The sequence below is a fragment of the Panthera leo genome, chromosome B1 (genome assembly GCF_018350215.1).
Source record: "Panthera leo isolate Ple1 chromosome B1, P.leo_Ple1_pat1.1, whole genome shotgun sequence".
Lineage (NCBI taxonomy): Eukaryota > Metazoa > Chordata > Mammalia > Carnivora > Felidae > Panthera > Panthera leo.
The window spans coordinates 110,875,401-110,900,322 of record NC_056682.1 but is presented as its reverse complement, the minus strand read 5'-3'; the positions used below and the strand labels follow the sequence as shown (position 1 = coordinate 110,900,322).

At 35.3% G+C, this 24,922-nt stretch overlaps 1 pseudogene; it reads right to left on the bottom strand.

The window, feature by feature from the left end:
• Positions 1-24,761, bottom strand: LOC122218448 (annotated as a pseudogene).
• Positions 24,762-24,922: the final 161 nt, after the last annotated feature.

The window sequence follows — 24,922 nt, the reverse complement described above, 5'->3', positions numbered from 1 at the left end:
CTAAAGCACACACACAAGGTAAGGATGCCTGCATGAATGTCTGCTTCCAATGCATCATCACGAACTTGTTTCTTACTCTTCTTATCTCTTCCCTAAGCCTTTCCAATTTGTCTACTCTTCTTATCATTTCTTCAAGGACCTAATGCCTCACAGGAGTTTCTTCCTTAAACCCCTGGCCAGGCTGGGTCAGCAGCCCTCCTCTAAGATTTCCGTCTGCTTCCCGGCTTACACCTTCTTTGGAAGGTTGAGGATTTCCTTCTGCCTTCTATGGTACATCTTCCAAAGGGCGGTCTGCCTTGGCCTTTGTCATGTTCTGTGGTTTTCCTTCATTTTCTTCATGACTTTTACATGTTAAGTATTTTTCTGTTATTTCTTTTGAATAAATTAATCCTGCAGGGATCCAGGGGATTTTCCTACCTCTTCCCACACTCAATTTGTGTCATGCCCAAAATACCAAGAGTCCTGAAAGATCTGGGACACTTTTCTCCTCCAGTAAGGCCTAAAGCACACACACAGGCAATATGTAGTTTCTAGTTTAATTCTTTTGTGATCAAAGAACGTATATTTTTTATGACTGCAATCATTTTAAATTTGTAGAGATTTCTATATACAGTCTACGATGAATATTCTATCGGTACTTAAGGGACACCTGGGTGGCTCAGTCAGTTAAGCCTGCGACTTCGGCTTACATCATGACTCACGGTTGGTAAGTTCGAGCCCCACATCAGGCTCGATGCTGTCAGTGCAGAGCTCACTTAGGATTCTCTGTCCCCTTCTCTCTCTGTCCCTCCCCCTCCATCTGTCCCTCCTCTGCTTGCATGCTTTCTGTCTCAAAAATAAATAAACCTTTAAAAAAAAGAAAAAGAGAATGCATATTTTTGCTGTTATTGAATGGAACACTCTATAAATATCAATTAGAGCAAATTGATTATTTAGGTTTTGTAGATCCTTGGTGATTTTTGATCTACTTTTTCTATCAATTACTGAGGTAGAAATATTGAAATCCCAATAATATTGTGAATTTGCCTACTTCTTTCAGTTCTATCAGTTTGTTTCAGTTTTCTCAAATTGTGTTATTAGGTATATAGATATTTACGATTGTCATACCTTTTTGATACATTGATCTCTTTATCCCTGGTAAAATTTCTTGCTCTAAAGTCTACTTTCTCTGATAGGAATATAGACACTCAAGTTTACCTTTAATTAGCTAATACATGGTTTATTTTTGTGCAACCCTCTTTCTTTTATCTAGTCTATGTCTTCAAATTTAAAGTACCCTTATTTTAGGCAAAATATAGTTGGGCCTTGTTTTTATATTCAGTCTAGCAAAGTCTGCCATCCGACTGGGGTGGTGGAAACATTTATTTTTAATGTAATTATTTATATAATTGAATTTAAATCTATCACCTTGCCCTTTGTTTCCCTTTTTCCCAGCACTAGACTTTATTGCTTATTACTTGATGGGCAGCTCAAAGTGCAATGGAGAAGGTTGTCATTTCTCCTTGTCCATTTTCAGCCCAATGCAGGCTGTGAGTGCCCAGGACCTTGGGTGTGGGCTTTTTATTTCTGGTCTTCCCTGGCCCAGGAATCAAACTCTAGGTAGTCTTGGGCTGGGGAGAGTTTTCTGCCCCTCCTCTAGCCCCCTTTTCCTATTTACTCAATTCGAGGCTCATGGTAGGGGCAGATGGATTTCCTGTCCTTATCTCTGTGGCAAATGGCTTTTGCTTCTACCCCTCCCTCAGTAGAACCATATCTTTGCCCAGGTCTAGGGTAAGGAGTTTCCTCTTCTCTTAGAACAGCAGATGGTTTTTGCATCTAACAACACCCCACCCCTCCCCCCCACACACACACACACATACACACACTGGGTCCTAGGAGTAGAATGGTTTCCTGGCCCCCCCCCCACCCTGGGGTTTACAGCTTCTGTTTTGCATATGAGAAAAGTCTGGAAAGTAGACAGATTTTCATGTCTGTGTGCCACCAAAGGACATGCTCTCAGATCTCCCTACTTGCACTCAATCTTTCTTTAGTATATGTGCTGCCGAAGCAAGCACATACTCAACCTTTCTTGTAAACATGATGAAGAGGCAATGGAAAACACTGACGAATGAATGAGGACTCTAGCACTCCCAAAGATCCTAACTTGTCATACTAGCCCAGCCTTTAAGATTTGTTAAAACCTAGTTTTTTTTCTTTTCTTGATTAATAGCAGCAACCTCTTCCTTTTGTGCTCTGTGAAAGGTGAAACAATTATATGTCTCATTTCTCCTTGGAGGGACTTGTCACCCTGTAGATTGTCTCTGCTTGCTTTGCAACCTCAACTCTCTGATGGACTCAATAAGATTTATGATTCCATAGATTACCTGGCTTTTTCTCATTGTTAGGGTGGGAGCAACATTGTTTTTGTGGTGGGCAATACACAGGGAGATAGATGAATGAGACTGGCATAATGTTGATAATTGTTAAATCTGAGTGATGGCAAATGGAGATTAATATTCTTTTTTGTTTCTACTCTTGTATATGTTTGAAGTTGTCCATAATAAGTTTTGCAACAATTAACTGAATATTGAAACATTTTTTTAAATTTATTTTGAAAGAGAGAGAGAGTGTATGGGAGGGACAGGAAGAGGGAGAGAGAGAATCCCAAGGAGGCTCAATGGCATCAGTGCAGAACACTATGCATGGCTCTATCTCAGGAACTGTGAGATCATGACCTGAGCCGAAATCAAAAGTCAGATGCTTAACCAACTGAGCCACCCAGAACCCCTTGAAACATTTTAGAGATTAGGTTTCATATTCTATAAATTGCTTTATAATTAATATTTATTCTAAAACAGAATAGTCTTTGATAACCTGTATTTATAAACTAAAGGATTTCACCTCCGAGAGTAGAAGCTTAGAAACAGAGTGAGAAATTTGCCCCAACAATTAACTCCTAAGCTGTGATTATTGCATTTCTATCACATGACCTCTGACTTTTTTTTGGCTTTTTAAGTTTTTTTTTATTTTTAAGTTTTTATCTTAATTCCAGTTAGTTCACAGACAGTGTTATATTAATTTCAGGTGTACAATATAACTCCACAGTTTGATACATCACCCTGTGCTCATCATAACAAGTGCACTCCTTAATCCTCATCACCTATTTAACCCATCCCTCTACCCACCTCCCCTCTGGTAACGATCAGATTGTTCTCTATAATTAAGAGCCTGTTTCTTGCTTTGCCTCTCTCCCCTCATTTTTCCCTTTGCTTGTTTGTTTTGTTTCTTAAATTCCACATATAAGTGAAAGCATGTGGTGTTGTCTTTTACTGACTGACTTATTTCACTTAGCATTATACTTTCTAGCTTCATTCATGTTGTTGCAAATGGCAAGATTTCTTTCTTTTTTATGGCCGAATAATATTCTATTGTATATAAACGTCACATCTTCTTTATCCATTAATCTATTGATGGACACTTAGGCTGCTTCTGTATTTTGGCTATTGTAAATAATGCTGCTATAAACATAAGGGTGCACATATCCCTTTCAATTAGTATTTTTGTACTTTGGTGGGGGGGCGGTAAATACCAGTAGTACAATTCCTGGATGGCAAGGTAGTCCTATTTTTAACTTGTTGAGAAACTTGCATACTATTTTCCACGATGGCTGCACCAGTTTGCATTCCCACCACCTGTGCCTAAGTGTTCCTTTTTCTCCACAGCCCCACCAACACCTGCTGTTTCTTGTGTTGTTAATTTTAGCTATTCTGACAGGTGTGAGGTGATATCTCATTGTAGTTTTGACTTGCATTTCCCTCATGATGAGTTACAATGAACATCTTTGCTTGTCTGTTGGCCATCTGGATGTCTTCTTTGGGAAAATGTCTGTTCATGTCTTGTGCCCATTTTTTTAATTGGATTATTTGGGGGATATTGAGTTTTATAAATTCTTTAAATATTTTGGATACTAGACTTTATCAGATATGTCATTTGCAAATATCTTCTCTTATTCCATAGGTTGTCTTTAAGTTTTGTTATTTCCTTCACTATGCAGAAGTTTTTTTATTTTGATGTAACCCCAGTAGTTTATTTTTGCTTTTGTTTCCCTTGCCTCAGGAGACATATCCAGAAAGAAGTTGTTATGGCCAATGTCAAGGAAGTTACTGCCTGTGTTCTCGTCTAGGATTCTTATGGTTTTATGTCATCCATTTAGGTCTTTCATCCATTTTGAGTTTGTTTTTGTGTATGGGGGTAGGAAAGTGGTCCAAGTTTCATCCTTTTGCATGTTGCCATTCAGTTTTCCCAACACTGTTTGCTGGACAGACTGTCTTTTTCCCATTGTATATTCTTTTCTGCTTTGTTGAAGATTAATTGGCCATATAATTCTGAGTTTATTTCTGGATTTTCTATTCTGTACCACTGATCTTTGTGTCTGTTTTGGTGCCAGTACCATATTGTTTTGATTACTGCAGGTTTGTAATATAACTTGAAGTCTATAATTGTGATGCCTCCAGCTTTGCTTTTCTTTTTCAAGATTGTTTTGGCTATTTGGGGTCTTTTGTGGTTCCATACAGATTTTAGAATTATTTGTTCCAGTTCTGTGAAAAATGCTGTTGGCATTTTGATAGGGATTGAATCAAATGTGTAGATTTCTTTGGGCAGTATCAATATTTTAACAATATTTGTTCTTCCAATCCATAAGTATGGAATATCTTTCCATTTCTTTGGGTCTTCTTGAATTTCTTTCATCAGTGTTTCATAGTTTTTACAGTGCATGTCTTCCACCTATTTGGTTAGGTTTATTCCTAGGTATCTTATTATTTTGGGGTCATTTGTAAATGGGATTGTTTTCTTAATTTCTCTTTCTGCTGCTTCATTATTAGTATATAGAAATGCAACAAATTTCTGTACATTGATTTTGTATCCTATTACTTTACTGAATTGGTTTATCAGTTCTAGCAGTTTTTTTGTAGAGTCTGTATATAGTATCATGTCATCTACAAATAGTGGAAGTTTTATTTCTTTCTAACTGATTTGGAGTCTTTTTATTTCTTTTCGTTGTCTGATTGCTGTGGCTAGGACTTTTTGTACTATGTTGAATAAAAGTGGTGAGAATAGACATCCTTGTCTTGTTCCTGACCTTAGGAGAAGAGCTCTCAGTTTTTTCCCATTAAGGATGATGTTGGCTACCGGTTTTTCATAGATGGCCTTTATTATATTGAGGTATGTTCCCTCTAATCCTATTTTGTTGAGGGTTTTTATCATGAATGGATGTTGTACTTTGTCGCTTTTTCTGCATCTATTGAAATGACCGTATGATTCTTATCCTTTCTCTTATTGATATGATGCATCACATTGATTGATTTGCAAATATAGAACCACACTTGCAATGTGGGATTAAATCCGATTTGATTATGGTGAATGATTTTTTCATAATGTATTGTTGAATTTGGTTTGCTAGTATTTTATTGACAACTTTCACATCTCTGCTTACCAAGGAAATTGGCCTGTAGTTCTCTTTTTTAGTGGTGTTCTTATCTGGTTTTGGTATCAGGGTATTGCTGGCCTCATAGAATGAATTTGAAAGTTTTCCTTCCTTTTCCATTTTTTGAAATAGTCTGAGAAGAATATATATTAACTCTTCTTTAAATGTTTGGTAGAATTCATTTGTGAAGGCATTTAGTCCCGGACTTTTGTTTTGGGAATTTTTTGATTACTGGCTCAATTTCTTTGCTGATTATCAGTCTGTTCAAATTTTCTATTTCCTTCTGTAACAGTTTTGGCAGTTTTTATGTTTCTAAGAATTTATAAATTTCTTGTAGGTTGCCCAATTTTCTGGCATATAGCTTTTCATAATATTCTCTTATAGTTGTTTGTATTTCTCTGGTTTTGTCTGTTATTTCTCCTCTCTTGTGATTTTATTTATTTGAATCCAGTTTCTCTTTTTTTCTTGGTAAGTCTGGTTAGAGGCTTATCAATTTTATTGATTTTTTTCAAAGATGAGCTCCTCATTTCTTTGATCTGTTCTTTTTTTTTTTTTTTTTTTAGTTTCTATACTATTTATTTCTACTCTAATTTTTATTATTTCTTCCCTTCTGCTAATTTTAGGTTTTATTTGTTGCTCTTTTTCTAGCTCCTTTAGGTGCAAGGTTAGGTAGTTTATTTGAGATTTTTCTTCCTTCTTGAGAAAGGCCTGTATTGCTATAAACTTCCCACTTAGAACCACTTTTGCTGCATCCCACAGGTTTTGGACCATAGTGTTTTCATTTTCATTTGTTACCATGTACTTTTTAAATTTCTTCTTTCATTTCCTAGGTAATCCATTCATTGTTTAGTAGCATGTTATTTAACCTCCATGTATTTTTGGTCTTTCCAGATTTTTTTTTTCTTGTGGTTGATTTCTAGTTCATAGCGTTGTGGTCAGAAAATATGCATGATATATTTCAATCTTCTTAAGTCTGTTGAGGTTTGTTTTGTGGGCTAATATATGATCTATTCTGGAGAATGTTCTGTGTGTACTTGAAAAGAATATATATTCTGCTGTTTTATAATGGAATGTTCTGACTATATATGTTAAATGCATCTGTTCCAGTGTGTCATTCAAAGCCATTGTTTCCTTAGTGATGTTCTGTTTAGATGATCCGTCCATTGATGTAAGTAGGGTGTTAAAGTCCCCTACTATTGTTGCATTATTATCAATTAGTCCCTTTATGTTTGTTATTGACTGTTTTATGTATTTGGGTCTCCTATGTTGGGTGCATATTTACAATCGTTATATCTTCTTGTTGGATTGTCCTCTTTATTATTATATGGTGTCCTTCTTTGTATCTTATTACAGTCTTTATTTTAAAATCTATTTTGTCCAATATAAGTATTGCTACTCTGGCTTTCTTTTGACATCCATTTGCAGGAAAGACGTTTCTCCATCGCCTCACTTTCAATCTACAGGTGTCTTTAGGTCTAAAATAGTCTAATGGAGCATTGGGAGCATATGGATGGGTCTTGTGGGGTTTTTTTTTAAATCCATTCTGTCATCTTATGTCTTTTGAGTGGAGCATTTAGTCCATTTACATAGATTGTATTTGCTGCCACTTTATTGATAGATATGTATTTGCTGCCACTTTATTACTTGCTCTGTGGTTGTTTCTGAAGATTTTCTCTGATTTTTTTTTTCTTGTCTTTTTCCCTTTCATGTTTTGCTGATTTTCTTTAGTAGTATATTTCTTTCTCTTTATTCTTTGCATATTTATTAGTGGTGTTTGATATATGGTTACCCTTAAGTTTGTATATAACTACTTCATGACCTCTGCATTTAGTAATATTGTTTGCTGATGTTGTTAACTTCACTCAGTGTAGAGAAATTAATTTTCTTGTCAAATAAACTTTGAATGTTTTCTTTCCTTTTCTTTCTTTCTTTCTTTCTTTCTTTCTTTCTTTCCAGCTATTGCAAATACTTGTATAGATTTCAGTCTTGGAAGGAAGGACCCCAATTATGAAGAAATTTTATGAAATATCCAGTTGTTAATAAAAGACTCCCCTATTTCTTAAAATGGGTTCTTTTTCTTTGCATAACTCTAATGTTCTTCAAATGCCCATTCATTGGGTTAACCATTTGTAAGGTGCACAGTATGTGCCAGGCACCATGGTAGAAACTTTTATATATATTACCTTCACACCACATAGCCTCTCATTCTGTTTCTTGACGTTATCTGCTGTTCTGTTCTGATTCTAAATTCTAGTGTCTCTAGGTCTGACCTTTGTCCACGGGTTGAAGGCTGCATTTCCAATAGATTTCTGGGGTTATTTTTCATGTTGTCCTCGCTTGTGCCTCAAGCTTAATATGTCTGACATAGGAAGCATAACTATTTATGCCATTCCAGCTGCCATTTTATATCGCACCAGAAAATATGTGGTAAAAAATTACCACAGGAAATTTTACAGAATATTTCAAGTCATTCTAAATATTGAAAAAATTCTATATACCTCAAGCCCTATAAAATTGTATTTTTCATGATTTGATATTCCTTACCTATGTTATTGACATGCTAAGAAGAAAATAAAATGCAGCTAAAAAACCATCACAAAAGATATTAAGCATTCACAATAAGTTGAACATATGAAAACTAAATTCATAAAAAGGATGAATTCCACTGAATTTGGAAGAAGAAGTTAATAAAAACCATTCTCTGAGTTAACTTTTACAGTGTTAGAGTGGTCCCCCAAATTCCATCAGAAAGACCATAACTCTTAATTTTAAAATCAAGGAGAATAAATATAAAGGTAAGCTTTTGATATTTTTTATTGTTGTCTATGATGGTGTCATCTAAGCAACTAACTGAAGAGTGGTGATCATTATAGAGTCTACAATAAGAGAGACAAAGAGCCATGATTTCTCAATATTTATCCACTTTATCCACAGCAGAAGGTATGCTGATTGATCAGTTCAAATATCTGGGTCAGACTTACTATGTCTTTATAGTAAGAAGCTATTCTAATTTGATGACGACTTTCCACAGGCTCACCTAGACACTTTTGCTTTTTAGTATACCAAGTGGTTTTTATTATTGGGAGAAATACAATTGAACCCCAAGTCCCAGATAACTGAAAAATTGAATTCCTCTGCCTTGATGCTAAGACCTGGGCCTTTAACCAGAGGTGACACAGCCCCTCCCTGTGGCTAAACAAACAGAACCTTCTAAACTAGATTGTAGAGTGATAGAATGCCATTTAAGTATTTTAAGTAGGGGATAATAGAAATTTTGAAGATGTTGAAGAACTTTTGAAATATTATTCTGGTTTTGATATGGAAAAGAGATTGGATTGAGGGATAGAGTGGATGTGAATAATTGCAGTGATACACATGAGATATGTTCATAATTGAACTAAAGTAGTGGCAGTGAAGATGGGGGTAAATGGATGTATTCAAGAAATATTCGAGAGACAAAATCAACGGGACTTGGTGAAATAATTGAATATGGGAATGAAGAAGAAGGGATTCACGGATGGCTCCTAAGTTTCTGTGCACTAAATTAATGGTGGTACCATTAATTGTGAAAGGGGACACTGGAAGGGTAACCAGGCATGGTGTGTATCAGCATAAGCAACTGAAACCAATTTTAGCTATGTGTGTTAGTTTGGCTTTCCCTGAAAGCAGAACTTGAGATAAGGACTTGGGTACCATTTATTTGGGAGTTGATTTGGATATCATTTATTTGGGAATTGATACCAGAAAGCAGGATTGATGGAGTGGAGACAGTGTGATAGGAAAGGTGAAAAGGCAATTTAAAGGCATGTTATCAGGTCTCTATCATGGAATAATGCTCACCACCAAGACATCCTAAGAAGTGTATAGAAAACCTCCCCACATTATCTGCCTAAAGGTCAAGAAGAAGCAGATTTATCCATCTGCTATTTTCCTCATTGGCTGAGGATTACCCCCCAGGAGCATTAACCATGCACTTCTGAGCTATGCTACGTGAGAGTAAATGGACTCCAGCAGCATCAGAGAAGGCCCTTGGGCAGAAAGTTGTAAGACAAAGGGCTCCTGCTTGAGGGATGTTGTCAGAGTGAGGAGAGTATGGCTTTGCACAGAAATGTTCATGTCAGCTATAGCTGAAATCAGAGATGGATCGAGAAGATGCAATATAGGGCACTGGGGCAGCATCTATACTAGCTTAAGAAAAACAACCAAAGTAAAAGTAAAAGGACATTACAGAATGGACATTAGATTATAAGACCAGACTTGAAAAATGGATAAAAACCAAGGTCATTCCAGAAGGATAAAAGGCAAGAAGCACTACAACTCTTGAAAGAAATGAAAAACGCTACCATAATATGTTCTGTTCTCTGAGCTTTGCTGTATCTTACATGCCATTCCTTTGACCAGAATGGCCTTCCTTCACTCTCTCTGCCCAATTATAACTTTAAAGTACTTACACGTATGAAAAACTAATGAGAACTTACAAATGGAAATAAAATATGTTCAAGAAGAAATTTCACAAATATGATATTATAGTCCTATTACTTATTATAACTTAAAGTGAACACATAAAGGATAAAAAAATTCACAACATAATTGTTATAATTGAAATAAGAGAAGTTAGACCTATTCCTTCATTAGGACCTGAAAGTAAAGTCTAAGAAAGCAGTTAGTTGTTGAGGAATATTATGTGTAGTAGGGGAAAGAGCAGAAGGATATGAATACATACATATTTACCATCAAAACCTTGCATAATGAAGATGGTTCATCATGAGACATCAAATATTTTAAAAACTGCTGAGTATAAGGTAACACAAGCACTCTCAGGCAAATAATCCAATGATGTTGTGAAATTTTATTTGAAGCCACTGTATTATTATTGATAAGAAAATTTGCAACAAGAACACCTGTTACAATAACATCAAAGTCTATTACATTACAGCTATGATAAAAGTCACCTTGCATACTGGGGCACCTGGGTGGCTCAGTTGGTTAAGCATTCAATTCTTGATTTCAGCTCAGGTTATGATCTCACAGTTCATTGGATCAAGCCCCACCTCCCTGCTGTCAGCACGAAGCCTGCTTGGGATTCTCTCTCTCTTTCTCTCTGCACCTCCCCCACTCACGTGTGCACTTTCTCTCTCTCTCTCAAAATAAATAAATAAATATTTTTTTTAACAATCACCTTGGATACCAAATAGGATACAGGAATGATAAAAGCAAGACAAATTAGAATGTCTTACTGCCTAACTCAGAAATGTTTTTCTAAACTCTGTTACAATTAGCAGCAGACTGGCAAGGCATGGATCTGCTCTGAAGTTCTCAGGGTATAAAACTCCAAAAATGGCAGGTAGCAGGAAAGTGTGGAGAGCAGTGCTAGAGTGTCCTTCTCACCCCAATTGGAATTTTAAAAATAGTCCACCACTGCAGAACAGCAGACAGCTTTCTTCCACAGAGAAATGCTAGAAGAATATGGAATACAGTCCCTAGTGAATAAATAGGGAATTTATTTATTTCAGTGTGTACCAGTTGAAATTTTATTATGTACTTGGTCTAAATCTTTTCCATAAGAACTCATCTCCAATCTTAGCGTGAAAGTAAACAGGAAAATAAAGTCCTATAAACATTCAATTTGGAAGAGGTATTAGATATTATCTAACCATGTTCTTTTTCACAAATGAGAAAACCTAATGCAAACAGTGAAGTTAATAAATTCCTTAATGAACAATAAAATAACTTGAAAAGTACCTAGCAGAACATAGCACCCATCAGTCACTCAAAAGGTGGTATTTATTAGAAGTATGACTAATATTGCTACTTTTGGTAAATGCTATTATGTTAACAATAGTAATTAGGTATATCTTTATTCAGTGAGTTTTATATGCCAGATGTTGGTCTTGGATTGGGATATTAAAATGACTAAAACACAATCCTTGTTTTGAGCTTCAGGTGTTTACATCCTACTGGATGATTAAATAGAATAAGTAAAAGAATAAATTGCAACATGGGGGATAAATGCAACACCATAAGTATTATAAAGCATTATTAATAAAATTTTGTGGGAATGCAGGCCTTGTTATTCACAGTCCTCTGCTCTTTCTAGTCAATCATTTTGTCTATTCATATGGCCCAACACACACACTCACACACACACACACACACACACACACACACACACACACACAAAATCAGCGTCAGACTAAAAAAAGATACATCTATATTCCAAATTAGAGAAGTACTGAAATAAAAGTGAAATAAATCCTGTCACATGTATTTTTCACAGCATGGATACTATGAAAATTGGTATTTGAAGCTTAAAACTTTTGTGGTTCAAATTAAAAAAAATGACATGTGCCGCATAGGTTTTTCCATTTACTTTAATAACATTCTAGCTATCAAAGAGGAAATAAAACCTATATAATATTAATAAGCTCTAAATATAAACTTTATTTGCAGCTTTAAGATTAATTATGAGAATCCATACTTACAAAGATTATTTTTGTTTAGATTAGGATCTCAGCATCTGCACATTAAGCAAAGTGTTAAATGCATTAAGCCTAGAAAGCTTCCTGATATATGTGGTAGAGGACATCTCTTTTCTACTCAGCATCCTTTCCTCTGGAAGACGCTCATCCAATCCATACTAATATGTTCAGTTCTTATAAAGCAGGTAGGTTTGATTGGTTATAAAGCAAGACCAATCAAAATATCTCTGAATCATCAGAGATTTCATATCTGATCACTAGGATGAAGTGCAATGTTCTCTTTTTCTGAAAAAAAAATGACTTGTAAAATGAAGCAGCTCTGAAGCTAACAATAGGCATCTTTCCATTATGATACTCTCTTTCTGAAAATGACATAAGGCAGAGATGGGCAATCTGAGCAACAGACAGACACAGAGTCCTAAGACATTATTTCAAACCCCCGGATGTGACTTAAAGCTCTAGCTCCTCCCACAGATGTGTGAGAGATTTCCAGAAGTGAGCCAAAACAACTCATTTTCTACTTCTGCATGTGTAAGTTGAGTTTGTTGTTTGCAACCAAAAGGTCCTGACCCTAACATGCAGGTAGTACACAACATTTATTGCTATTATTATTTAACAATTATTCAGCACCAGCAAAACATTGTAAAAAGTATTGTACAAAATAAAACATATGTTTAGCATCACAATTTCTATCACCTAGGAACTTACCATTCAAGTTAGGTCATGAAAATAAGAAAGATATTTATTCTTCGGCCAGGAAAGAAACCAAGGTCAATAGAAAAGGAAAGATTGTGATACTACACTGATCACCCTGAAGTGCTTTTCCTCTGACTTTTCCCTTACCAGTTTGGAAGACAATCTGCAGAAATTGTGCTAGATTAAATCAAGTGTGAGAAGGTAAATTAATGTCCAATAGGAGGATAATTAAACTACCACATACTCGGGGCGCCTGGGTGGCTTGGTCGGTTAAGCGTCCGACTTCGGCTCAGGTCATGATCTCACGGTCCGTGAGTTCGAGCCCCGCGTCGGGCTCTGTGCTGACAGCTCAGAGCCTGGAGCCTGTTTCAGATTCTGTGTCTCCCTCTCTCTCTGCCTCTCCCCTGCTCATGCTCTGTCTCTCTCTGTCTCAAAAATAAACGTTAAAAAAAAAAAAAAAAACTACCACATACTCATAAAACTAGGTATTAACAGCAGTAAATAAGTGAACCATAACTTCACACATTCATATTGATGAATCTCAAAAAACATGATGTTGAGTGATAAAGCAATTACAGAATACTGTAAAACATAAACCCTTAAATATACCATTAGAAGTATATATTAATACACAATATAGGTTATATATTAATATTTATAATAATACATACTTGTTAATAATGTATTAATATGTAAATATTAATGGTATATTATATACAGTAAAACTATGATGAAAAGTGAAGAAATGATAAAATTAATATTCAGAATAGCTGTGACCTTTGGTAGAAAGGGAGAGGGCTGTGACGGGACAAAGCATCTCAGAGGCATGGTTTATGTTCTGTTGCTTAACCTGGGGTTCTGATATCTGGGTATATTAGTTCTTATTGTCGCTATAACAGATTACCACAAATTTAGTAGTTTAAAACAACAGCAATTTACTATCTTGCAAATTTCAAGTTCAGAAATCTGAAATGGGTCATATGGGACAAAAATTAAAATTTTGCCAAAGCTGAGATCTTTCTAGGATCTAGGGTAGAGCATGTTTTTTGGCTTTTCCAACGCAGCAGAGTCTGCTGCGTTCCTTGATTTCTGCTACATTGCTCAACCCCCTGCTTCTATCATCACATCTCCTCTGATTCTGACCTTCCCTCATAATTACATTAGGCTCACACATATCGTCCAGAAGAATATCCCCATCTCAAAATCTTTAACTTAATCCTACCTGCAAAGTCCCTTTTGCCATGTAAGGTAAGATATTCACATATTCCACGGATTAGGACATAGACATTTTGGTGGATACATTATTCTTTCCAATATACTGTGTGTTTGCTTTATTCTGTATGTCTCATTTATATGTTATATATACATATTTGCAGTGGATGCTGTGGTATGCCACCCAGATCTCTGTTCAGACCTCGAGCATTCATTTCCCTGGCTTTTGGGAAAAGAGGCAGTTGACAATTCCCTGTTGAGTTCACTCCAGGAATTGCCCTTATCCAAAGAGAGTCACCTCACACAAGGCCTTGCTCCTTCCCCAGACTAAGTCTGCATCCCATGACTGGTATATAGGAGTATAAGGCCTGGTCTCCAGAGTTACTCAACTCTTCCGTCTCCCCAGTCTTCTTTTTTCCCTTTGGTAAAGTTTCTAAGATTCTTTTACTTTTTTTTTTAATTTCGGTGTAGTTACACATATTGCATTAGTTGCAGGTGTACAACATAGTGATTCAACAAGTTTAAACCTTATGTTATGTGCACCGTAAGAGTAGCTACTGTATGTCACCATACAATGCTATTATATCATTGACTACACCCATCATGCTGTACCTTTTATTCCTGTGATTTATTCATTTCATAACTGGAAACCTGTACCTCTCACTCCCCTTCACCCATCATCCCCCCACCACGGTAACAATTAGTTTGTTCTCTATGTTTACAGGTCTGATTCTGCTTTTTGTTTGTTTATTAATTTTTTTTTAGATTCCACATATAAGTGAAATCATATGGTATTTGTCTTTCTCAGTCTGACTTATTTCATTTAGCATCTACCCTCTAGGTCTATCCACATTATCACAAATGTCATGATCTCATCCTTTTTATGACTGCTTAATATTCCATTGTATACACCATATCTTCCCTATCCATTCAAAGCTGTAGTAGTACCCAAAACAATATAATACTGGCATAAAAATAGACACATAAATCAATGTAACAGAATAGAAAACACAGAAATAAACCCAAAATTATACTGTCAAGTAATCTATGACAAAGGAAGCAAGAATATGTAACAGGGAAAAGACAGTCTTTTCAATAAATGGTGCTGGGAAAACAGGACAGCTACATGTAAAAGAATGAAAGTGGACCACTTTCTAATACCACAGACAAAAATGAATTCAAAATGGATTAAAGAACTAAATGTGAGACCTGAAACCATAAAAACCCTAGAAAAGAACACAGGCAGTGATTTCTCTGATATCAGCCATAGCAACATTTTTCTAGATATGTCTCCTAAGGCAAGGGAAACAAAAGCAAATATAAACTATTGGGATTGGGACACCTGGCTGGCTCAGTAAGTAACGCATGAGACTCTTGATCTCAGGGTTGTGAGTTCAAGTCCCACAATGGGTGTAGAGATTAGTTAAAAATAAAGCCTTAAAAAAATAAAAAGCTTTCATACAGTAAAAGAAACCATCAATTAAAAACAAAAAAAAAGGCAACCTACTGAATAGAAAATATTTGCAAATGATCTATCTGATAAGGGGTTAATATCTAAAATATGTAAAGAACTTATTCAACTCAACATACACACAAAAAACAAACAACTTGTTTTTAAAAATGCTAGAGGACCTGATTAGACATTGTTCCAAAGAAGACATCCAGATGGCCAACAGACACATGAAAAGATGCTTAACATCACTCATCATCAGGAAAATGTAAGTTAAAACCACAATGAGACATCACCTTACACTTGTCAGAATGGCTAAAATCAATACGACAAGAAATAAGAAGTGTTGGCAAGAATGTGGAGAAAAGGGAACTTTTGTGCGCTATTGGTGGGAATGTAAATTGGTGCAAGCATTGTGGAAAAAAGCATGGGTCTTCTTCAAAAAATTAAAAATAAAAATACCAGATGATTCAGTAATTCCACTACTGTGTATTTACCAATAGAAAAAAAACCCATTAATTTGAAAAGATACATGGACCTCTATATTTACTGCACCATTATTTACAATAGCCAAGATATGGAAGCAACATAAGAGACCCTGTCCCTAAACTTAACTTTCTTCCCTTCCCTTACAGGTGTTGACTCCAAGAACATGTCCCAGTAAACTCCCTAGCATAAATCTCTCTCCCAGAGTGTGTTTCCTGATCTAAGATAATATTATATTATAAAGAGAAAATATTTCATGATCATTTAAAAAAGTGTTAAAGACTACTTAGGGTACTTAGTAGAGAATAAATAAATTCAAAAACAAAAACAAGATGAATTGGAGTAAAAAGAAACTAGAAGCACAAAGTCCAATTAAAAACAGTGTAGATATTGAGGCATCTAGGTGGCTCAGTCAGTTGAGCAACCAACTCTTGATTTTGGCTCAGGCCATGATCCCAGGGTTGTGGGATGGAGCTCTGGGTGGGGCTCTGTGCTGAGCATGGAGCCTGTTTGGGATTTTCTCTCTCTTCCTCTTTCCCTCTCCCACCCCCTGCTTGCCCACATGCTCACGCATGCTCTCTCTCTCTCTCAAAAAAAAATAAATAAACAAATAAAATAAAATAAAATAAAATAAAATAAAATAAAATAAAACACTGTAGATATATAGGGGTATTAAAAGCTTGGATTGAGAAATTAACAGTGGACTTGGAAAGAATTAGACAATCCAAAATTTCAAAATAATTTTCAATAGGAGTTAGCAACTGAAATATTTAGGGAAATCCAGGTTAACTCTCTTAATTTGGGTTTCTGAATTTAGTTTTAATTCTACTTCCTAGCTTCTTGGGTTGTGGTTTCCTTGCCATGAAATGAGGTGATTGGCTGTTAATTTCTAGTCTAAATAGTTCTAAAAGTCTTTTAATCTGAAAAAGAAAGCAGAAGTAAACCAAACAATTTGACTTTGGAATAAACACTATCTTTTGTTCCAATAGCTAACAGGTACTCAACATGGTTCTCAAGCTCTAAAAGAAGAATCATGGAAAAATTCAGTCTTCCTTAGACAGTCAGTGATAGTTTAAAATCTGCATTTGAAAATATTTTCCTCTCTACTAACAAAAATCGAACAAGTCCCCACTTTCCTATTTTACATTGTGTAAATTTCAAATACAACATCATTGAAGATTAACTCGATTTATTTCCTTATCTATTACTCCCTTTAGAATAATAAAATTGTTTTGTAGATCCATGGATAAATGTATATTTCCATGTCATGACTTGTTTTAGAATAGTACTTTTCATGTCTATTATGTCATTACAAACAGTAAATAAAATATTCTATATTATATACAGCTAAATATCCACAACAGTGAGAATTTATTCAGCTAAGGAAAATACATTATATAAACTGGCAAACATGAGCTGATGCTCCCTGTAATCACTGAGCCATTAGGTTGGAACCAGCCCTAGCAGCATAGATCTAACCATCAAGAGCTCACAGACTGGAAAGAAGTCCACTATGGAGTAACACTTGTTCATAGAAAGTGCAGGCTATGTGACAGACACTGTGCGTGTATATAGAAATCTAGCCTTGGCCTAAAGCCTCAACACAATTTTAGAACTCACTAAGTACTCTGAACTAAAAATAACAAATCCAAAGCCTAAGAATCATTGAAAAACCAAACAAACCAAACAACCTCCTAAGGTCACAAAAAGTGCTATTTTAGACTTGTTCTTTAGTTCCTATGTCCAACTTGATGTTACCCTCATAGAACTCTACATAAAGAAAAAAATGTCTTTGAAATCCTATTTGGTGAGGTCCCAATAGTTTATTTTTGCTTTTATTTCCCTTGTCTCAGGAGACATATCTAATAAGAAGTTGCTATGGCTGATGTCAAAGAGATTACTGCCTGTGTTCTCCTCGAGGACGTTGATGGTTTTCTGTCTCATATTTAGATTTTTCATCCACTTTGAATTTATCTCTGTGTATAGTGTAAGAGGAAGCAATATAAGAGACCCTCTCCCAATTTCATTCTTTCACATGTTGCTGTCCAGTTTTCCCAAAACCATTTGTTGATGAGACTGACTTTTTCCCACTGGATATTCTTTCCTACTTTGTCAAAGATTAATTGGCCATATAGTTGTGGGCTCATTTCTGGGCTTTCTATCCGTTCCATTGATCTTTGTGTCTGTTTTTGTGCAGTAACACACTGTCTTGATCACTATTGCTTCATAATATAACTTGAAGTCGGAAATTATGATGCGTCCAGCTTTGCTTTGCTTTATCAAGATTGGTTTGCCTGTTTGGGGTCTTTTGTGGTTCTATATAAATTTTAGGATTGTTTGTTCTATCTCTGTAAAAAATGCTTGTGGTATTTTGATAGGGATTGCATTAAATGTCTAGATTGCTTTGGGTAATATAGACATTTCAACAATATTTGTTCTTCCAATCCATAAGCATGGAATGTTGGGACTTTATCAAAATAAAAAGCTTCTGCACACTGAAGGAAGCAATCAAGAAAACTAAAAGGCATCCTATGGATTGGGAGAAGATATTTGAAAATGACATATCTGATAAAGGCTAGTATCTAAAATATATAAAGAACTTATAAAACTGAACACCCAAAACAAATCATCCAGTTAAAAAATGAGAAGACATGAATAGACATTTTTCCAAAGAAAGCATACAGATGGCTAACAGACACATGAAAAGATGCTCAACATCACTCATTATCAGGGAAATACAAATCAAAACTACAATGAGAAATCATCTCACACCAGTCAGAATGACTAAAATTAACAACACAGGAAAAAACAGGTGTTGATGAGGATGACGAAAGGGGAATTCTCTTACACTGTTGGTAGGAATGTAAACTAGTGCAGCCACTCTGGAAAACAGCATGGAGGTTCCTCAGAAAGTTAAAACTAAAACTACCTTATGATCCAGCAACTGCACTATTAGGTATTTACTGAAAGGATACAAAAATACTGATTTGAAGGGATACATGCACCCCGATAATAGAAAGAGCCCAAATATCCATTGACTGATGAATGGATAAAGAAGAAGTGGTATTGTGTGTGTGTGTGTGTGTGTGTGTGTGTGTGTGTGTAATGGAATATTACTCAGTCATAAAAGAGTAAAATCTTAACATTTGCAACTATGTGGATGGAGCCTGAGAATACTATGCTAAGCGAAATAAGTAAGTCAAAGAAAGACAAATACCATATGATTTCACTCATGTGTGGAATTTAAGAAACAAAACAAATGAATATGGGGGGAATAAAAGAGAGGCAAACCAGGAAACAGACTCTTAATTATAGAGAAGAAACTGAGGGTTACTGGAGGGGAGATGGAGGGGAGGGTGGGTAAATAGGTGATAGGTATTAAGGGGGTCACTTGTGATGAGCACTAGGTGTTGTATGTAAGTGATGAATCACTAAATTCTGCACATGAAACTAATATTACACTGTATGTTAACTAACTGGAATTTAAATAAAAATTTGAAGAGAAAAAAAAAAAGAAATCCTATTTGGGTGGGCCCAAGTCATAATCTTGTTACATGTTGGCTTTGTGAACTTGGATGACACCTAATTCTTTTAACTTCAGCTTTCTCATCTGGTAATCTAACATAACTCATTGAGAATGAGAAGTTTTATTATAAAAACAAATGTCACCTGTGAGGGAGGGTCTAAAATAGGTTTTAACAAAGCCATACAATTAAATAAAACCGAAAATCAATATGGTAATAAAAAGGGCACCCTCTGGCTCCAAAACATCCATTTAAGTCTGCTCATTCTGCATGGCCTCATGTCTGTTATAGAATGTCTTCTATGCTGGAAAAACTTGTAGCACCTGGCCAGGGCCAAAGGTGGCCTTCATTACCGGCTATTAACTGATTTCTGTTTCTCCATGGCTTCTGAGTCAAAGTCCTAAGGGACAACAGCTATTTACCAACCAGTATGAAAACATTCCAGTATCTTAACAATAGTAAATGCCATAGTTGTGTGACTTTCTAGATAGTAGATATAGCAGATACCTTTATTTTGCTCTCACAATGTTTTAGCTGGGTATTGGTTTATTTTCTCTCAACACTTGGAATATATTATTCCATGGTCTTCTGGATTTTATTACTGCTGTTGAGTAGTCTGCTGAGGGTCATCATTACCATAAATCTAATATGTTTCTTCTCTTGGGTTCTTTTTTAAAGTCTTTATGACTTGGGTTGATGTTTTTCAGTTTTGATATGATGTGTCTAGATAGAAATTTTTTTTATTCTCTTGAGGAATTACATTTTCCAGATCTGAAGATTCATATCTCATCAAGTATTGCTACTACTTCAGGTATTATTTCTTTCAATATTTCCAAAATTATTCTCTCTTGCTTTTCCTTCTGGAACTCCTATTATACTTGCTCATTCCATATTCGTCTGTTAACCTCTCATATTTTCATCTTTATACTACATCTTGGGTCACTTTCTCAGAAATTTTTTACTAGTTCATAAGTTCTCTTTTTTGTCTTAAAAAATACTCATTTGTATCAAGTTCATATATGCAAATAGTTTAAAGTATCAAAGAGGCAACCGCTTTAATTTTTTTTACTGATTCCTTTAGTTATGACTTCATCACTAAATAATATGGTTTTACTGCTAGCTCTTGATTTTTCAGATGTGGGTAGTATTTCTGTTATCTATTTCTATCTAAAACCACACCAAAACCTAGTGTCTTCAAACAATTTGTTATTTCTCAATATACTGTGAGGCAATAGGATGGTTCTTCTGCTTTGTATCAGTTAAGATGCTGGACAACCAGAGGGCCTTAAATAATGTCACTCACATAGCTGGAAGTTTGTCCTGACTGCCAGCTGGAAGTTTAGCTGACGTTGTCAGCCAGAACATTTTAGCTCTCTTCCACATGGTCTCTCTATGGCAGCTGGATTCTCAGAGTCAATTATATGTATATATAATTATTTATATATATTATAAATATAATATATATAGTAATATATTATATATAGATAATATATAAAATATATTTTTTATTTATATAAATAATATATAATATATATGTGTGTATTATATATAATTATATATAAATATATATAATTATATATATAATTGTAATTATATATATAATACACACACACATATATATATATATTAGGACTGTTATGCCTTCTTAATTAATTTGCCTTCTTATCATTATGAAACATCCCCCCGAAGAGGCTCAGAAAAAGTCTCCCCAAATTATGCTACTGTGACATGGAGATCATGTTGAACTAAAGGCAATCAAGTCCCAGTGGCCTCACGAAAAGCTCTTTACTACTGCCTTATCTATAAAAAAGAAGTAAAAATGTCCCCATTTGTGGGGAAATTCTGCAATTATAAAGGAAATTTATAGTGGAAAGGGGGTCTGTACCAGAAAGAGATCTATTACCAGAGATAATTTTTTACATAAGAAATTTATGTGCATAACAGGGCAAGATTTGTTTCCCAAACATCTCCTACTCTCACTTTCCTATGAATGGTCTTCCTTCCCTTTGTAGCCCCAGACCTCGACACCTTTCCTTAACTCAAGATGTTACAGAAACTTCAATTTCCTGGCTGCCTTTTGAATTTAATATCTTTTAAGGGCTCCCATACATATGTTATTAAATTTGTTTTTCTCTTGTTAACCTGTTTTATGTCATTTTAATTGTTAGACCAGTCACAGAACCTAGCAGGGTAGAAGAAAATTTTTTCCTCCCAACACCTTCTTATCCCTAGTAATGCTCCTTATATTGAAGTCTAATTTGTCGGATATTAATATAATCACACAAGCTCTATGGTTAGTATTTGTGTGGTTATATCATTTCTCATCCTTATTTTATTATTTTATTTTATTTTTATTTTTATTTTATTGAGAAAGTGCTAATGGGGGAGAAAGGCAGAGGGAGAGATGGGGAGAGAGAGAAAATGAGAATATCTTAAGCAGGCTCCACACTCACATAAAGCTTGATCATGACCTGAGCCGAAATCAAGAGTCAGACACTCAACTGACTGAGTCACCCAGGTGCTCCTTTTCATCCTTACTTTTGTTTTAATATAGTTTTTTGATGTTTACTTATTTTTGAGAAAGATAGAGACAGAGTGTGAGTGGGGAAGGGGCAGAGAGATAGAGGGAGGCACAGAATCTGAAACAGGCTCCAGGCTCTGAGCTGTCAGCACAGAGCTGGATGCCGGGCTTGAACTCACTACCCGTGTGATCACGACCTGAGCCAAAGTTGGATGCTTAGCCTACTGAGTCACCCAGATGCCCCTCATCCCTACTTTTAATCTGTTTTCATATTAAAAGTGCATCACTTGGGAATGACATATGGTGAAGACTTTTTTTTCTTTTTTTAATTAATAGTCTGAGAAAACAATCCCTAACTTTTAATTGTTGTGTTTAGCCCATTTAAAGTAATTATTTATCTGGTTGGTTTAAGTCTACCATCTTGTAATTTGTTTTTCATTTGTCCTATCAGTTCTTTCTTCCTTTTCTCTCTTACTGCACTCTCGGATTGAGTTGTCTATTTCCTTGCTTTTAATATTCCCTTTTACCTCTTCTTTAACTGTATAGCTGTATGTATTTGGGGTGTGTGTGTGTGTGTGTGTGTGTGTGTGTGTGCCCTATTTATTGTGTCTTCTAGTGATTGCTCTAGGGCAGTGGTTCTCAACAGGGGAAAATATTGACTCCCAGGGGGACATTAGACAGTGTCAGAATAAATTTTTGGTTGTCACATTGGGAAAGGTGAGTGGAAATGGCATCTAGTGAGTAGAGGCTAAGGATGCTGTTAAACATCTTACAATGCACAAGCCAGGCCTCCATGAAAAAGATGATCTGGCCCAATATGCTGAGGTTAAGAAATCCTGCTTTAGGTATTATTGTATGCATTCTTCATTAACCACAGACTACCTTGAAATTATATTAAAACACTTCTCTATTAATAGAAGAATGTTACAACTGTGTATTTCCACTAACTTCTCCTTTCCTTTGTGTTACCTTTATTTCACTTCTCAGCTACAACTCCTAAAACACATTGTTACTTTTAATTTTTGCTTTATAAGGTCAACTGTCCTTTTATTTTTTTTTAATGTTTGTTATATTTTTTTAAGTTTATTTATTTTGAGAGAGAGAAGAGAGAGGATCCCAAGCAAGTTCCACGCTGCCAGCATAGAGCCCAATGTGGAGATCAATCCCATGAACCATGAGATCATGAGCTGAGCCAAAGCCACGAACGAGTTGGATGCTTTAACAGATTGAGCCACCCAGGTGCCCTAGCTGTCCTTTTAAAAACAAAACAACAAAAAAGTATATTTATCTACATTTCTAGTGCTCTTTATTCTTTGTAAATCTGAGTATCCATTTGGTTTCATTTTCATGCACCTGATGAGCTTCCATTGGCCTTTTTTGCAGTAAAAATCTGTTGTAATGAATTCTCTCAGTGTTTATCAGAAAATGTCTTTATTTTGCTTTCATTTCTTTTTATTTTTTTTTAATTTTTTTTAATGTTTATTTACTTTTGAGATAAAGAGAGACACAGAGGCATGAGAAGGGAGGGGCAGAGAGAGGGATACACAGAATCCAAAGCAGGCTCCAGGCTTTGAGCTGTCAGCACAAAGCCCGATGTGGGGCTCAAACTCACAGACCTCGAGATCATGACCGGAGCTGAAGTCAGACACTTAACCAAGTGAGCCAGCCAGGTGCCCCTATTTTGCTTTCATTTCATTTTTCATTTCTGAAAATTATTCACCCTAAATGTAGAATTCTAGGTTGACAGTTGTTTCCTTACTCCCTCCCTCCCTTCTTTCTTCCTTCCCTTTTCTTCCTTTCTTTTCATCCTTCCTCTTTCTTTTCCTTTTTCTTTCTCTTTAAAAATATCATTCCACTGTGGCTTGCATTTGTCCTGAGAGATCAGATGGAGTTATTGTTCCCCTATATTTTTTTTACCTCGGATTTTTTTTTTTAGAGATTTTTCTCTTTATCTTTAATTTTCCACAATATAGGTATGATACGCCTAGGTGTAAATTCTTATTTATCCTTTTTAGGATTTGTTGAAATTTTTGGATCCATGTTTGAATTTCCTGTCAAATGTAAATAATTTTTGCCATTATTTGTTCTTCAAATACTTTTTCTACCCAATTCTTTCTACCACTTTTGGAACTCAAGCACAAATATGTTGGACCACTTGATATTATTTCATAAGAAGATGACACTGGTATTTTTTCTCAATCCTTTTTCTCTCTGGATTAATTTCAACTGAACTGTTTTCAAATGTGCTAATCCTTTCTTCCATCAAACCTGCTGTTAAGCCCAATTGATACATTTTTGAAATTTCTGATATTGTATTTTTCAATACAATTTTAAGTTCCAAAATGTATTTGCTTCTTCTTGATGTGTCTATTTATCTCCTGAAATACCATGTATCTATACCAATTATGTCCATATTTTCTTGTATATGTTTTCACATGTTTATAGTAGTTGTACTCATGTTCTCAACTAGGTCTAATAAATGGGTCTTCTCCAGGTCTTTTATTATTAACTGTCCTTTCCTTGATTATGGCTCCCATTTTTCTGCTTATTTTCATGTCTGTTTTAAAAAATTAATTTATATTAAATGTGTGTAAAACAACAGTGAAAACTAATGTATAATTTTTGTTCCATTTTGATTATTCCCAGAGTACAAGGCTTTTCCTCAGCTAGGGTGAGAGTGATTATTCAGATTCTTCCAAGAGTCATGTTGAACACAGTCAAGCCATGTATATACTGTATATAAAGTTTTAACTCACCGGTAATTAGCCTTTGATTTTTTTAAAAAGTATTTGAGCTGGAAGGGAGTTAGGTTACTTTCAGAAAATTTTGGCTCATCTTCAGATTCAATTTTAGGAGGACCCAGAGTCCAAGCACTGCAAGGATGCAGAGAAATACACAGTTTGTCACAGTTTTCTAGTCTTTCTTCCATTGCTGCTTTCTTGGCAATATTTGGGTGTAAGTGGCATGTGGAGAGAGGGCTGCAAAGGTAATTTACTTTCAAATCTGGAGCTTATTCTGGTTTTCTATTGCTTCATCACACATTACCCCAAATTTAACAGTTTAAACATTTGAAATGAAGATATTTGAGTT